This window comes from Pseudophryne corroboree, chromosome 6, assembly GCF_028390025.1.
Source record: "Pseudophryne corroboree isolate aPseCor3 chromosome 6, aPseCor3.hap2, whole genome shotgun sequence".
NCBI lineage: Eukaryota > Metazoa > Chordata > Amphibia > Anura > Myobatrachidae > Pseudophryne > Pseudophryne corroboree.
The window spans coordinates 278,173,760-278,178,429 of record NC_086449.1 but is presented as its reverse complement, the minus strand read 5'-3'; the positions used below and the strand labels follow the sequence as shown (position 1 = coordinate 278,178,429).

Below are 4,670 nucleotides of genomic sequence, written 5' to 3'. Positions count from 1 at the left end.
TTTTGAAATACACACCATATATTTCCCGTATTCACCCCCTCCCCTTTCTCTTGTCTCCACCTCCACTAATTCCTCAATGTAGTTGACCCACTTCATCGCCAAAATGAAGTAACTCCTCCATGACATTTCCTTCCTGTGGTCTCCTCTTCCCCTCTCTCCCCAGGTTTGTAGTCCTCCATCTTCTCATCTCAGTAATTGAGGCTTGTACTTTGTACTTTTCTTAACTCCATTACTATTTCCCACTGCCCTTTCAACCCTGGTTCTTTTTCTACTTATCCAGTAGTCCTTCTTTGTCTTTATAACTATCTCCACCTCTTTTCTTTTCCCCCTGTACACAGTTGATATCCAAATTCCTCTCTCTTCTACTAACCTGATCCCTCATGTCCTCACCTGTAACTCCTGAAACCTGTTGGTCATCTACTCTTAGATGGCCCTCTGCTTCCGAAATATTATCTTTCTTAAACTAAAGATATTGTCTTTCACACCAGCAAGATCCCTCTCCTTCCATCCTCTCCATTGGCATTACCTCTTTCTCACTTTTTGGACTTAGTCCAAAGTCTAGGTGTCATTCTCTATTTTTCTCCCCACATTCAGTCCCTCACTGAATCCTGCTATTTCCATTGCCTGAATATTTTCAGAATCCAATCCATTGTCACCCTAAAAGCCACTAAAACTCTTGTCAATTCCTATACCATCCCTCGCCTTGACTAATGTATCCTACTGTACTCATCATCAACCTATTCTCTAACTATCCTTGCTTCAGTCTTTCCTTGCCATCTACTGTACCTTATTTCTCATTACTCCCAGTCCTAGTCAGTTTTTATATATTTGTGGCACTGCATCTTTAATTAACGCACATCAGCGTGACTATTCATTGTATTTTTATTCAGATACATATATATATATATATATATATATATATATGTTATTTTATTATATGGTGGACTATTAATAAATATATTGATTTTATCATTAAGCCGTTCTGCATATATATTTTTCATAACACAGCCAGCGCTGGTATATACATTTTATACTTTTTTGCTTTTATATAGGGAATTGACCTTCCCCATACCAGCTGCTGTTAATAGCGCACCTGAAAATTATTTCCTTATTTGTGTTATGAGCTGCTGTCTGAGGTTACTCAGTGTAGCATTAAGGCCTCTTGTTGCTGCAATATGACTCTCAATAATGCGGCTGATGCTTTGGAGTAACATTTGGTTGCTTTCCAAAATGTGGAGGTGTTGTCTCTGCTGTTCATCCATTATTCTCTGGATTGTGTCCATCATACCTGTGTTGTCTGATCACATTAATTGAAGTGTGTTAGCAATGCTAGTGACTTGAACATTTTCTCTGCTTATATTGTGACTAATTCTGGGGAGATGATGTGTCAGACTTCCTATAAATTGAGTCTGTCTACGCAGACAATCCAGGTTATTTGCCTGCTGTGTTGTCCAAGTGCTCCAAAAAATCTGATCCTGTGCCTGCACTTGTGGTGATTGGTCACTGATTTGTGGTGCTGGTGTGGTTTGTCTTGGAGGCGTATTCACATGTGGTTGTTATGGGTGGATCGATTGCCTCTAAATTTAAAACAAATGTGTCCTTCATTTGTGTGTCATGATGAGGATCCTGCTGAATGCTGTCCTCATTTCTTGGGTCTGTAATGAAAGAGCATTTGTGGTATGTGAATTAATGTTATAATGTATGTTTGACCAATTATAGACTCAATACATTTAACTGATGACTAAAAATGGTGTTGGTTGCAAGAACATAAGTAGTCCATTTACATGATGTCCATGCCTCTATAGTCTATTAGATGTGATGCTTTATAATGGTTTAACACGCATAACACATTACACAAATCTAAAACCTAACACCACTGTTTAATGTTGCTTAAAAATGTTTTTTCTAAATACAACCATACACATATTTTGATGCGGTAATGTACCAACATTACACAAATTCAAACACCATCACCACACCCAGAATGCATACCTCCCAACATGATCCTCTCCAGAAGGGACAGAATGCTCTGCTTCTGGACTTCCCTCTTAATTTATAATTAACATCACCTATGCTGAAACGCCTTTCTTATACATGAACCTGTTCAAAACAGGTGCCGGCAATCATAAATTAAGAGAAAAGTCCAGAAGCAGAGCATTGTGTCCCTCCTGGAGAGGGTCATGTTGGGAGGTATGCCTACATGTATGTAACACCTTTCAAAATGTCAGGAATCTGACTTGCAATACTAATTTCAAGCACTCACCTTGCAACCAATCCTGCATGCAAGATTTCTTGCTTGTCTTTGTTTGTAAAAGGTTGGTTTGGTGCCGCACACACAGTGAACAAGCCACCTCAGGTGAAACGGCCGTCTATGTTTAGTGGTGCTGAACAGTGCACGGTTCAGCCCACCTATTTCCTGGTATCGTATAATTGACGTAAAATTTTGATATCCAATTATTTAATATCCGGTAATCTGCTATTTCTTTCTCATCCTCTCAACCATAATGCTAAATATTCAACGTGTTCAGTGAATGCTCTTCAGTCTCATTTTTATATTACATTCTAATATTGTTATGTAGATGGTTAATTTATTCCTACAAACCACAACATATTGTTAAAAAAACACCTCGGTTTTGGATCATATATGACTATGGGTTATCCCCAATAGCTGGAATTTGGTTGTGTATCAGGAAACTTTAAGATATCTGTGTAATTCCACACTTATTTTCAATAAGCCCAGGTAACCTGCCCCTCTCATCCACTGTCCGCTATATCTCTATATGACAGTAGACAGCAGAAGGCGGGCCCTGAACTTATTTGTTTCCTATATCTTACTTTTTCAGTACTCTCTCATCCAAATGCCAGTCATATAATTTCTCTGCAATACGAAAGTAACAGAGAGACTGTGCACAATAATGGACAGCAGAAGTACTCCTTTTGGTATGTGCCAATAACCTTACACCCTCTCATTCACAACCTATGTGATATTACTGCCATATCTCACTGGTTACGCCCAATCTCGCCTGATCTTGGAAGCTAAGCAGTGAGGAGCCTGAATAGTACCTAGATGGGAGACCACTAGGGAATCTCAGGTGCAGTAATGAATACCTGTGTCTTCATGTGAAAAGCAGAAGTGTTGGAGCAACCTTTGACCCTTACCGATTTCATATCTATATTCCTCTTCCAATCTGTCTGATCCTAGACTCACATAGAGTTTCTTCTTTCACTGTACATGTAGACCAGAAACCTAGCAATAGCAGTTTAACCCTTACCAGGATACCAGGATACGTTATCACAATAGGCATTGGTTAATGGACCAAAATTCTTAGTCTAAAATTTTTTATCAAATGCCGTTGTGACATATGTTGGAATTTTCTTTGTTATGTTGAAATTGAATTTCTGATATTTTCATCTTAGGTGTCACTGTCACCTTAGATACCGATATTAATTGGGGAATTGTTACTCCTATTCATATCTTATTATCTTCTTTCTCATTAATTTAGAATCTGTCTCCAGATTCAAAAGATACGAGTGGAGAAAGGTTAAAAAAAAAATTTATGACCTTCTCCCAAAATACTATATGTGTGTTTGTCGGTGTACCATAATCTTATCATATTATAATTAAAAGTTAAGTTTTATTTTAAGCGTGCCCCAACACAGAGTCTTTCTTTTTTCTTTCAAATATTGTTTTTGTTTGTAAACAGATGCAAGCATGTTCATTTTTGAGTATGTCAGTTGATTGTCTTCCTGCAGTCAGAGTGTTCCTTGCCTCAGCTGACAATGGCAACAAATCAGAGACCTGCAACTCCTTTGTAAGTATCATCTGGCAAGTATTTAAGGGCCAGAACAATTATACCCCTTTTACACCGCAATAAATATCCCTTTTTTTCTTGTGAAGGAGCAGCAACCCGGAATATTGTGCAGTGTAAAAAGCACCCTGTTGAATCTACCTGGGTCGAGAGACCAAACATTTCAACTTGAGTAATTAGCATACCTCCTAACATGACCCTCTCCAGGAGGGACAATATGCACTGCTTCTGGACTTTTCTCTTAATCTGTGATTGCCAGCACCTGTGTTGAACAGGTTACTGGATAAGAAAGGTGTTTCCCCACAGGTGATTGCAATCATAAATTAAGAGAGAAGTCCAGGAGCAGAGCATTCTGTCCCTCCTGGAGAGTGTCATGTTGGGAGGTAAGAGAATGTAGGAAGGGTAATCTTTGTAAAGATAGGCCTTGTGTTTTGGGTACAGCCCCTACAGGTTAATGGGCATAATTCAGAGTTGATCACAGCAGCAAATGTGTTAGAAGTTGGGCAAAACCATGGGGGTCATTCAGACCTGATCGCTTGCTAGTGGTTTTTGCAGCACTGCGATCAGGTCAGAACTGCGCATGCGTATGCACCGCAATGCGCAGGTGCATTGCACGGGTACAAAGCGGATCATTGCTGTGCATTGGGTTTTATGAAGAATCCATTCGCACAGCCAATCGCAAGGAGATTGACAGGAAGAAGGCGTTTATGGGTGGCAACTGATCATTTTCAGGGAGTGGTTGGAAAAACACAGGTGTGTCCTAGTGTTTGCAGGGCGGGTGTCTGACATCAATTCCGGATCCGGACAGGCTGAATTGATCGAAGCGACTGAGTAAATCCTGAGCAACTCAGAAAGTGCACA

At 39.6% G+C, this 4,670-nt stretch overlaps 1 pseudogene; it reads left to right on the top strand.

Moving 5' to 3' along the window:
- Nucleotides 1-2,985: 2,985 nt before the first annotated feature.
- On the top strand, nucleotides 2,986-3,104 carry LOC134937199 (5S ribosomal RNA; annotated as a pseudogene).
- The last annotated feature ends 1,566 nt before the right edge of the window (nucleotides 3,105-4,670 follow it).